The sequence below is a fragment of the Orycteropus afer genome, unplaced genomic scaffold (genome assembly GCF_000298275.1).
Source record: "Orycteropus afer afer isolate SDZICR_OR568_19922 unplaced genomic scaffold, OryAfe1.0 scaffold00512, whole genome shotgun sequence".
NCBI classification, from domain to species: domain Eukaryota; kingdom Metazoa; phylum Chordata; class Mammalia; order Tubulidentata; family Orycteropodidae; genus Orycteropus; species Orycteropus afer.
Window position 1 is genome coordinate 991,568 of NW_006922099.1, and position 12,716 is coordinate 1,004,283.

Consider the following 12,716-nt stretch of genomic DNA (forward strand, 5'->3'; position numbering starts at 1 on the left):
TTTTCTCAATCTGTATGTTCTCTTTTTACTCTTTTGGAGAAGTCTTTCAAAGCATATAAAACTTTAATATTTAGAAGGTCCCATTCATCTAGTTTATCTTCTGCTATTTGTGCATTTTTGGTTATGCTTGACAGTCTATTTGTGACATAAATTAGGGTCTCTAAATTTGCCCCTATTTTTTCCTTAATGAATTTTATAGTTTTAGTTTTCACATTTAAGTCTTTCATCCCTCAGGTGTTGGTTTTTGTGTATGGTATGGGGTATGGATCTTGTTTCATTTTTCTGCAAATGGTTAACCAGTTTTGCCAGCACCATTAGTTAAAGAGAATCTTTTTCCCATTTAATGGATTTCAGTCCTTTGTCAAAGATCAGCTGACCATAGGCCAATTAATCTATTTCTGGGTTCTCAATTCCATTCCACTGGTCTATGTGCCTGTTGTTGTACCAATACCAGACTGTTTTGAATACTATGTCCGTATAAAATAGTAGGTTTCAAGATCTGGGAGTGTGAGACCTCCTACTTTGTTCTTCTTCTTCAATAGTGTTTTGCTTATCCGAGGTTTCTTTCTTTTCCATATAATAGTATGATTAGCTTTTCCATATCCTTAAAGAATGTTGATGGGATCTGGATTGGGATTGCATTGAATGTATAGATTGCTTTGGCTGGTACTGACATTTTTGCAATGTTCAACCTTCCTATCCATGAGCATGGGATGTTGTTCCATTTATCTAAGTCTCTTATGGTTTCTTGAAATAATGTCTTGTAGTTTTCTTTGTACAGATCTCATGTGTCCCTGGTGTAATTTGTTCCCAAGTATTTTATTTAATTTTTCAGCTATTGTAAATGATATTGATTTCCTTTTCAGAAATCTCTGCTGGTATAGAGAAATTCAATTGACTTTTGAATGCAGATCTTGTATCCTGTTAAATCTCTCAATTAGTGGCAGTAGTGATTTTTGCTGAGTTTCTTGGATGTATAGGACCATATCATCAGCAAATAGGGATAGTTTTACTTTTTCCTTACCAATTTGGATGCCTTTGACTTTCTTTTCTTGCTGTATTGCCCTGGCTAGGACTTCCAATACAATGTTGAATAGAAGTGGTGATAGAGGGCAACCTTGTCTGGTCCCTGTTCACAAGAGTAATGTTTCAGTCTCTCTCCATTAAGAATAATGTAGGTTGTTGGTTTAGCATATATGCCCTTTATTATGTTGAGGAATTTCCCTTCTATTCCTATTTTGCTGAGAGTTTTGATCAGGAATGGGTGTTGGATTTTATCCAATGCCTTTTCTGCATACATTGATATGGTCATGTAGTTCTTTTCCTTTGTTTTATTTATATGATGGTTGGCATTAGTTGTTTTTCTAATGTTGAACTATACTTGAACACCTAGTATGAACCCCACTTGGTCATAATGTATTATTTTTTTATATGAAAAATGAAAGTCTCTAAGCTTTACTCCATCCTCATCATTATGGTCAACTCTAATTTGAGGAGGCAGCACTTCATCAGTGATATTTTGAGTGCCTTCCAACCTGAGGGGCTCATTTTCTGACACTATGTCAGACACTCAAAGGTTGGGCAATCTGCTTCCATAGAGATACCACCTCGGAAACCCAAGGAGGGGTTGTTATGAGTAGAGGCCGACTCAAGGGCATATAACAGCAACAACAACATATCAGACACTGTTCCACTGCTATTCATGAGATCTTTTTTTTTTTTTTTTCTTTTTAGAAGTAGATCTCCAGGTCCTTCTTCCTTATCTGACTTCTTCCTAGCCTGGAAGCTCTGCTGAAACCTGCCCACCATATGTGATCCTGCTGATATTTCAAATATTGGTGGCTTCTAGTATCACTGCAATATGTAAGCCACCACAGTATGAAAAACTGGCAGATGAGTGTGGTTTGTACAAGACTTACAGGCAATTAACTACACTGTCATTCCCAGATTCCCTAACACATATTTGTTACTTTCTAATGTTCTCCCTTATGTGGCATGATTTACTGTGACAGACCTTTGTAGTACCTATTTTATTATTCCAGTATGCCCAGGAAGTCACTATTTATTTGCTTTTACTTTGAATAACCAATAATTTATCTAGACTGTCATGACCCAGTGTATCACTGAGTCATCCATTTACTTTTCTTCAGTTTTGCATGCAGATATGCAACTTTGTAATTTACAAATGAATCTGCCTTGTTACAATATGTCAAATACTTACTGGTGTGCTCCACTTCTTGGCAAGCTTACCTAGCTTAAGTAGAAGACAGCATCACTTTATTAAAACATTTTGTTACTGGTAGACATAAAGTTGCTAGAGAAATAGTACTATCAGCACAGCCTTCTGTGAAACACTTAGGTCATTTAATCTCTGCAGAAGTCATATTTATTGACCCTAAAAGAAAAGATGCTATTGTAGCATTCCCTTTACCTAAAACAAAGAAATAATTCAGATTTTTAGGGCTGTGTGGCTGTTGTCAAGCTTGGATTCATAATTTTTCTTTCATGGCTCAACTTTTACACATATTTAAAAGCATTTGAGCAAGAACCATCTTAACTCATCCCAGAAGATCAAGGGGCAATAAATAAATTAAATAAAACTTTGATTAATATACCCACTTCAGGGTTTCCTATCATTATAACAGCTCTTTGTTTTTTATGTGAACTTTCTTATAAAGCATTAGGTGTTCTTACACAGAAACATGGAAGACAAAATAGGCCTGTAGGTTATTATAGCCTGCAGCTGGACCTTGTGGCTAGAGCATACACTCTTGCCCCAAGGCCATAGTGACTGCTGTAAAATTTATTGAAACTATTGCGGACATAGTTTTAGGGATTTTTAGAGATATATGTACCACTTGCTACATCTGCTTAACTTATTTCTGCTTTAATCCAACATTTATCTTCCTGCAGATTCATGTCCTATGAAGTCCTTCTCCTGGCAGCTTCAAATATTACACTATGTACACTAGCTACTTGAAACTCAACCACTCTTCTCCCTGTAACTGATGAAGGTGATTATAATTCCCACAATTCTTTAGATTAACTGAGCAGTGTTTGACTACCTGTAGTGACTTAGAGGAAACTCCTTTGACAAACCTTGAGATGGTATTATTTGTTGGTTCTTGTTTAAAACCAACTCCTGACTCTCATGACCAAGCTGGTTACATTATTACAACTTCTACCAAAGTCCTTGAAGCCCAGCCATTTTCCAAAGCCACTTAAACAGGCAATCTGAATTTATTGCTTTTACCTGAGCCTGCAAACCTGCTACTAGGAAGTCCATAAATACTTTTATGAATTCAAAATATGCACTTGAAGTTATTCAAAATTGTAGCATGTTATGGAAAGAAAGAGGGTTTTTAACATCATCTGGTAATACTTTTGCCAAACAGACTTTTGTAGCAGACCTTTTAGATATCTTGTTGCTTCCTTCTGAAATTGTTGTAATTAAAATACTGGCACAACAACTGAAAGGAGTGCACCAAACTGGAGAAATTAGATGAAATAACTTTACTGATGCAGCTGCTAAACCAGCTACTTCCCAAATTTTTGTTGCCCCTGATATAACACAGGAGTCTATATAGGGTTTTTCTAGAAAAACCCATAGGGAACTATTTCTTTACTAATTAATATTTTGAACCCACCAAAGAAAAGCTTTCAATATTTCAGCAATTAGCTCAGTCAGATGAAATTGAGACATGGAAAAATCGTCTTACCAAGACACTAACACCAAACTATGGTTCAGACCTAACATTAAAATTGTTCGTCCTAAAGGTTTTTCATCTTTGTGTCAATCATAATGACATGGATGGAATAAAGTCTTTGGGACTTTCATTTGCTGATGTGGCATAACTAAAAATGAGAGGAAACGGCTGTCTACATTTATTAAGAATCCAAACATGGAATGTACAAAGTATGAATCTAGGAAAATTGGAAGTTGTTAAAAATGAAATGAGACACATAAAGATAAATATCTTAGACATTAGAGAGTTGACTGATTGCTACTGGCCATTTTGAATCAGAAAATCATATGCTCTACTATGCTGGGAATAACAAATTGAAGAGGAATGGTGTCACATTCATTGTCAAAAAGAATATTTCAATATTTATCCTGAAGTACAATGCTGTCAGTGATATGATAATATCTATATGGATACTCTGGTAGCATAGTGGCTAAGACACTTGCCTGCTAACCAGATGGCTGGCGGTTCAAACCCACCAGCCACTCCTCGGAAGGAAGGTTGTGCAATCCTTCTTCCGTAGTGATACTGCCTCGGAAACCCAAGGAGGGGTCGCTATGAGTCGGGGCCGACTCGATGGCACATAACAACAACACCATATGGATACAAGGAAGACCAGTTAATAAACAATATTTTAACCTACTCACCAAACACTAAAGCCAAAAATGAAAATATTGAACATTTTTACCAACTTCTACAGTCTGAAATTGATCAAACACACAATCTAGATTCATTGATAATTATTGGTAATTAGAATGCAAAAGTTGAAAGCCCAAAAGAAGGATCAGAAGTATCAGTAGCTGGAAATATGGCCTTGATGATAGATATGAGGCCTGAGATCGCATGATAGAATTTTGCAAGACCAATGACATTTCTCAGCAACATATATGGCAACAATACTCCTTGCCAGATGAATATACAGGAATTGAATCAACTACATCAGTGGAAAGAGACAATGGAGAAGCTCAATATCATTAGTCAGAAAAAGGCCATGGACCAACTGCAGAACAGATCATCAATTGCTCATGTACAAGTTCAAATTGAAGCTGAAGAGAATTAAAACAAGTCCACAAGAGACAAAATATGGCCTTGAGGATACCCCACATGAATTTAGAAACCATCTCAAGAAGAGATTTGGCACATTGAACACCAATGACTGAAGACTAGAGGAATTGTGGCATAACATCAAGGACATCATGCATGAAGAAAGTAAAAGATTATTTAAAAGACAGAGAAGAAAGAAAAGACTAAAACTGGTGTCAGAAGAGACTCTTAAATTTGATCTTAAATGGAGAATAACTACTACTTCCTATGTTGTCTACTCAATTCTGACTCAGAGTAATCCCATGTGTTTTGGAATAGAACTGAGCTCCATAGGGTTGTTTTGTTTTCCTGTTTGTTTCTTTTTTATGGAATCAGATCACTAAGAGGGGCATTTCTAGAATGGTACAAAACTATTTTTAGTCCTACATGCTCTTTCAGAATCTTGGTACTGCCCCAATGAGAAGGAGTCTATCCTCCTCCTCCTTGAACCTTGCACAGGGTCAGGCGTGGATTTTATAATTGCCTACATAAATAGGATTTGGCAGGAGTGACACTGTAAGATTGGAGGCTAGGTCATATAAAGCAATTTTTCTGTCTCATTTCTCTATCAGGAGGTTCATCCTTGGAACACCGTTGCCATGCTGGAAGAAAGCCCAGACCTCCTGGAAAGGCCACATGAAGGTATTCTGCCTGACAGCCCTAGTTAAGGTTCTAGCAATAGTATCCACCAGAGACTTGTGAGTGAGGACTCTGCAAATGATTCTAGCTCCAGCCTTTGAGTCACATCAGCTGATGCCAAGGGGATCAGAGATGAATCATCATTCCCTAGCAAGCCAAGATCAGTTTGCAGTGTCATGAGCAAAATAAGCATTACTATGTAAGTCACTAAGGTTTGGGGTGGCTTGTTAAGTAGAAAGAGATAATAAAACATCAGCATCCTAGAGCTGCACTTTTCTTTCTTGGCACCCCTGATGGAGTGTTGAGCACAGGGAAGCTGAATGCTAATATCACCTATCTCTCATCAACCTCCAGCCCCCCCCCCCAACACACACACACACAGAAAGGCCATTCTGTATCCCTTCTAGCTCAAGGGCCTCAACAAGACCAACTGCAGAATCAGAATTCCTTGGTCTTTAGGGATATAACCTCAGGGATATGAGACTACACTGTACCTCTGACTGTCCTAATGCTGTCTCATTTACAGCACCCAAGAACTCAGTGTGATCAGGATGGTTATTTTTCACATGACAAAACTGAGGTGCCAAAACAAACTGACTTCCTTGTAGAATTTTTCTTTGCTTGATCTTAGAGTGGACACACTTGAGAACGATTTAAAGTTCACCACTCTAGATCGCTCACATCACCCCCATGCCAGCCATGCCTCCACTATGTGTCTCCTCATCAATCAATATTTTTAATTACTTACATGATTGACTAATAAAATTATCCACTGACTAATTGATTTTTAGATCATATGAGAGTCTGTTTTTATTGAAAGTCTACTTAAATTATTTTATTATTTTTTGTTTTGTTTTATTTTCACTTAAAGAGGAAGTTATAGTTCTTGTGGTCATTTTGGAAGATGAATAGTAAAGGGCAGGAACAGGGGAGACCCAGAGGCCACAAAGATTATAAACCCAAAGGAGAGCCACTAGAATAAATTACTCAACAATAAAGCTCCCCTGGGGTGGCCCATCTGCACATTCAAACATCTGGAGAAATTCATAATGGGTCAGACTTTCTGGCCAGAGGGATGTTCTGGCCTAGAATGACAGCCCCTGCCGCTGGGCCCTGATGTCCACCCCAGCTCTGGGAATAGAGTGACAAAAGCCACAGATGCAGCCAGAGTTGCTTCCACTTTTCAAAAAAAATAAATAAACTGTAAACATTCCTTTGCATTTTAACATAATGACTGTTTTTTAAAATCACAAAAGTTTACATTTGCTGTGTAGAGTCAGGAAAATATACTGAAACAATGACAGAAGACTCTTCCTCCTGGGACCAGGCTGCTGCTGCAAGGGGGCATAGTGGTGATGTTGACAGGTAGTTACAGCATTTATTCTAATTTCCTAAAGGCCCAAAGGCTGAAAGACTCATCACCCTAGGAACGACCCAGACCTAACACCTGTGGAAAAGTGCTTATGGTAACCCAGTGGTGGGCTCATTTGTTTCTGTTTTTGGTTTATCAAGTTAATGTCCAAGTGCAGATCTGGTTTTGAGCTGAAATGATGTTTAAAGATTTGTTTGTAAATGATGACAGGTCAGCCTGTCCCAAGGATGGGCTACACATTGGAATCACCTTCCCTGGGCAGCCACTGATGGTGAGAACAATACCAAGACAACAGGCAGGACTTTGCATGAACTTTTGTGGATCAGGATGCTGAATGAGTGCCTATGCCTAGGAGAGGGCACCTAGTCTTCGAACTGTGCCACAATGCTTGCCCTCTACAATCCTCAGTATCCTCTCCTGGACAATGATGCTACTCCAAGGCAGTTTGAAAAAACTGTCATTGCTTTTGCCCAGCCCAGATCCACTGACCAGAACCCAGGTGACGCGTTCAGCTAGATTTGAGGCTCCTAGACCAGTGGCATCACTAGATGGATTCAGGAGGTATGGAGAACACCAAGTGACAATGTCCGAGGGGATGACACCAAAATGACTCTCTATAAAATTTTGTGCAATGTTTCAGCAGAAATTTATTATTTTTAGTAAAAATATCCTGTACAATATAACAGGATTTATAAGAGCAAAAACATTCTTCATAAGCCCAGCTTACATGTAGCAATCAATATGCCAACAAGGCTGAAACACTATATTAATTTACTTTTTGAACCATGTAGTGCACTCTGGTCAGAGTTGTCTATTACCCAATTGCAATGATGCTGGGGTTTGTGTGTGTGTGTGTGTGTGTGTGATTTGGGTGAAAATTTACAGAGCAAATACACTTTCCATACAGCAGTTCACATACACTTTGTCTCATGACATTGACCACAATTTTCCACAATGCAACATCTCCCCTCCTACTTCCTCCTGATAGTTACCTCTTCCCTGTGTCCATCCCTCCATGCACTCCTACCCCCTGAGCTGTCATCCTGTGCATAAGCAGCCCTTCTTTCTCCCATAATGGTTCTCTCCAAGGACTGTATCTACTTGAGGTAAATGTTCAACTCATATGTCTGTCTATTGTTTGGCTGGAAGCCACAGATGTGGGTTCAATTCCAGAACTGAAGGCCAGCTAGGGGCCTTACTCTCAGTGGTTTGACCAGGCTCTATCAGACCAGCAAACATGGTACCCATCCTTTTTTATTTCCCAAAAGATTTTGACTTTTGTTCCACATTGTTCTCCCTCTCTATCTAGAATCTCCTACGTAGATCCTCTTCCAAGTGGTTGACAGTAGTGGCTGGGCACCATCTAGTTCTTCGGTCTCATAGTCATATAAGCTGCAGATTGGATGGTGTACCAGTCACTAGGGCTAATTGTTTCCACGAATTTTTGGTTTTCTTCATTCTTCGTTGCTCTGGATGAGGAGAGACCCATCGTTGCATCTAGATGGGAGCTTGCTAGCTTTTAAGATCCCAGTCGCTACTCACTGAAGTAGGAGGTGGAAGAATGTGCTGTGTAGTATGTTATGCCAATTGAGCTTGATGTCCTCTAAGACTGTGGTCCTGAGCCCACAGGTTCAACTATTCGGTCCCTCTGGGTAGCTGGCTGTGACCAAGCAGTGACTACAACAATGCCCCTTGTCAGCTCCACTATACACCTGGGAATTCAGATCATACACATAAAGTTATAAGACCATTGTCTGCCAACCCTATACATATTCTTGGGTACACTCCCCACTTCATAAACATAACTAATAGTTCAGCCTGTCCAACCATCTATCCACACATATACACATGTTTGCCTTCACTGACAACATAGTACTTTGTGTGCAAAAGGTTCATCTTGGTTGTCTATACTTCCCAAGTACCTCTCTATATCTTTCTCTTCCTCAATGCCACTATATTGATCACTCATATTTGGTACATTGCCCTTCTATTCACCCAAATCAATACTTGTCTCTATCTATCTAACAGTGTTCCCTCCACTTCACTCCCACCCTTGGTAACAAACAAAGAAAATTTCCTTCCATAGATAAACGTTTCATTGACTTTTACAATAACAGACGGATAACAATATTTGTCCTTTTGTGATTGACTTATTTCACTCAGCATAATGTCTTCCAAGTACATCCACATTATGCGGTGTTTTGCAGATTCTACATTATTCTTTAGGGTTGCATAGTATTCCATCGTGCGTATGTACCATAGTTTGGGTATCCATTCCCCAGTTGATGGACACCTAGGTTGTTTCCATCTTTTGGCTATTGTAAATAGTGTTGCAATGAACATGGGTGTGCATATGTCTGATCTTGTCCTGGCTCTCACTTCTTTAGGATATATACCTACTAATGGAATAATGGAATAGCTGCATCAAATAGTATTTCTAGTTCCATCTTTTGAAGGTATCGCTATACTGCTTTCCACAAGGGTTGTACCATTTTACAGTCCAACCAGCAGTGTACCCAATCTTTCCACAGCCATGCCAGCATTTATTATTTTCTGTCTTGTTGAACTTTGCTACTAGTGCTGGAGCAAGATGGTATCTCATTGTTGTTTTGATTTGCATCTCTCTAATAGCTAATGATCATGAGCATTTCTTCATATGTTTGTTGGCTGCTTGAATATCCTCCTTGGTGAAGTGTCTATTCATGTCTTCTGCCCATTTTTTAATTGGATATTTTGTCTTTTTGTCATGGAGGTGTTGGGGTTTTCCATAAATTCTAGAGATAAGTCCCTCATCAGATATGTCATTACAAAATATTTTTTCCCAATCTGCAGATTCTCTCTTGACTCTTTCGGAGAAGTCTTTGGAAACAAAAATTTAATTTTTAGAAGGTCCCAATCATCTGGTTTCTCTTCCTCAGTTTGTGTATTTTGCGTTAAGCTTGATAGTCTATTTATGGCATATATTAAGGCTCCTAAATTTGCCCCTACTTTTTCCTTGAGGAACTCTATAGTTTGGGGTTTCACATTTAAGTCTTTGATCCATCTGGAGTTCATTTTTGTGTATGATGTAAGGTACGGATCTTGTTTCTTCTTTTTTCTACAAATGGATCTCTAGTTTTGCCAGCACCATTTATTAAACAAACATTCTCTTCCCCATTTAAAGGATTGTGGCCTTTTGTCAAAGATGATCTCACCATAGGTCTATGGATCTATTTCAGGGTTCTCAATTCTATTCCATTGTTCTATGTATCTGTCATTAAACCAATAGCAGGTAGTTTTGACTACTGTGGCTGTATAGTAGGTTTTGAGATCCAACAGTGTGAGACTTCCTACTTTGTTCTTCTTCTTCAATAGTTCTTTGCTTATCCGAGATCACTTTCCTTTACATGTAAAGTTAATGATTGGTTTTTCCATATACTTAAAGAACGTTCATGGGATCTGGACTGGGATTGCATTGAATGTATAAATTGCTTTGGGTAGAATTGACATTTTCACAATGTTCAATCTTCCTATACCCGAGCATAGGATGTCCTTCAATTTATGTAAATCTCTTATGGTTTATTGCAGTAGTTTTTTATAGCTTTTTTGTAGAGATCTTTTGTGTCCCTAGTAAGATTTATTCACAAGTATTTTATTTTTTGGTAGCTATTGTAAACAGTATTGATTTCCTTATTCCTTTCTCAGCAATCTCTTTGCTAGTATGAGGAGTCCAACAGATTTTTGGATGTTGATCTTATATCCTGCCACGATGCTAAATCACTCAATTAGTTCCAGTAGATTTTGATTGAGTCTCTTCGGTTTTCTAGGTATAGGATCATATCATCAGCAAATAGGGATAGTCTGACTTCTTCCTTACCAATTTGGATGCTTTTGATTTCCCTTTCTTGCCTTATTATTATTATTATTATTATTATTATTATTGTGATTTGGGTGAAGATTTACAGAGAAAATTCACTTTCCATACAGAAGTTCACATATACTTTGTCTCATGTCATAGACCACAGTTGATCACAATGCAACAGCTCCCTTCCCACTTCCTCCCCATAGTTACCTCTTCCCAGTGTCCAGCCCTCCACAAACTCCTGCTCAATGAGCTGTCTCCCTGTGCATAAGCAACCCTACTTTCTCCCATGATCGTTCTCTCCAAGGAGTGTATCTACTTGAGGTAAATGTTTAACTCATATGCCTGCATTTTGTTTCGCTGAAAACCACAGATGTGGGTTCAATTCCAGACCTGAAGGGCAACTAGCAGTCATAGTCTCAGTGGTTCCACCAGGCTCTATTGGACCAGCAAACCTGGTCCCCACCTGTTTTTTCTTTTTTTCTCCAAATGATTTTGAGTTTTGTTCCACATTTTTCTCCCTCTCTATCAAGGGTGTACTACATAGATCCCCTTCCAAGTGGATGAAAGTGGTAGCCGGGCACCATCTAGTTCTTCTGGTCTCATATGTGTATAGGCTGCAGATCGGATGGTGTACCAGTCACTAGGACTAAATGTTTCCATGAATTTTGGTTTTCTTCATTCTTCTTTGCTCTGGATGAGGAGAGACCCATCATTACATCTAGATGACAGCTTGCTAGCTTTTAAGATCCCAGTCTCTACTCGCCAAAATAGGAGAGGGAACAAGGTTTTGTATAGTATGTTATGCCAATTGAGCTTGAGGTCCTCTAAGACTATGGTCCCAAGCCCACAGGTTCAACTACTCAGTCCCTCTGGGTAGCTGGCTGCGACCAAGCAGTGACCACAACCTTGCCACTTGTCAGCTCTACTATACACCTGGGAATTCTGATCATTCACATAAACTTATAGGACCATTGTCTGCCAACTTTATATATATGTTCTTGGATACACTCTCCATTTCATAGACATACCTAATCATTTTGCCTGTCCACCCATCTATCCATCCATATACCCGTGTTTGCCTTCACTGACAACACAGCACTGTATGTACAAAAGGGTTCATATTTGATGTCTGTACCTCCCATGTACCTCTCTATGATTTTCTCATCCTCAATGCTGCCATATTGCTCATGCACATTTGGTACATTGCCCTTCTCTTCACCCAAATCAATACTTATCTCTATCTATCTAACAGCGTTGCCTACCCTACCCTCCCACCCCTGGTAACCAACAAAGAAAATTTCCCTCTATAAATAAACCTTTCCTTAACTTTTACAATAACGGACTAATACAAAATTTGTCCTTTTGTGATTGACTTACTTCACTCAGCATAATGTCCTCCATGTTCATCCATGTTATGTAGTGTTTTGCAGATTCTACATTATTCTTTAGCATTGCATATTATTCCATTGTGGGTATGTACCATAGTTTGGTTATCCATTCCTCGGTTGATGGAAACCTAGGTTGTTTCCATCTTTTGGCTATTGTAAACAGTGCTGCGATGAACATGGGTGTGCATATATCTGTTCTTGTCATGGCTCTCACTTCTTTAGGATATATGCCAAGTAATGGAATGGCTGGCTCAAATGGTATTTCTAGTTTCTTCTTTTGAAGGAATCACCATACTGCTTTCCACAATGGCTGTACCATTTTACAGTCCCACCAGCAGTGTATGAAAGTCCCAATTTCTCCACAACCTCGCCAGCATTTGTTATTTTCTGTCTTATTGAACTTTGCTACTAGTGCTGGAGCAAGATGGTACATCATGGTTGTTTTGATTTGTATCTCTCTAATGGCTAATGATAGTGAGCATTTCTTCATATGTTTGTTGGCCACTTGAATATCCTCCTTGGTGAAGTGTCTCTTCATGTCTTCTGCCCATTTTTTAATTGGATTGTTTGTGCTTTTGTTATTGAGGTGCTGAAGTTTTCTATAAATTCTAGAGATGAGTCCCTTGTCAGATATGTTATTACCAAAT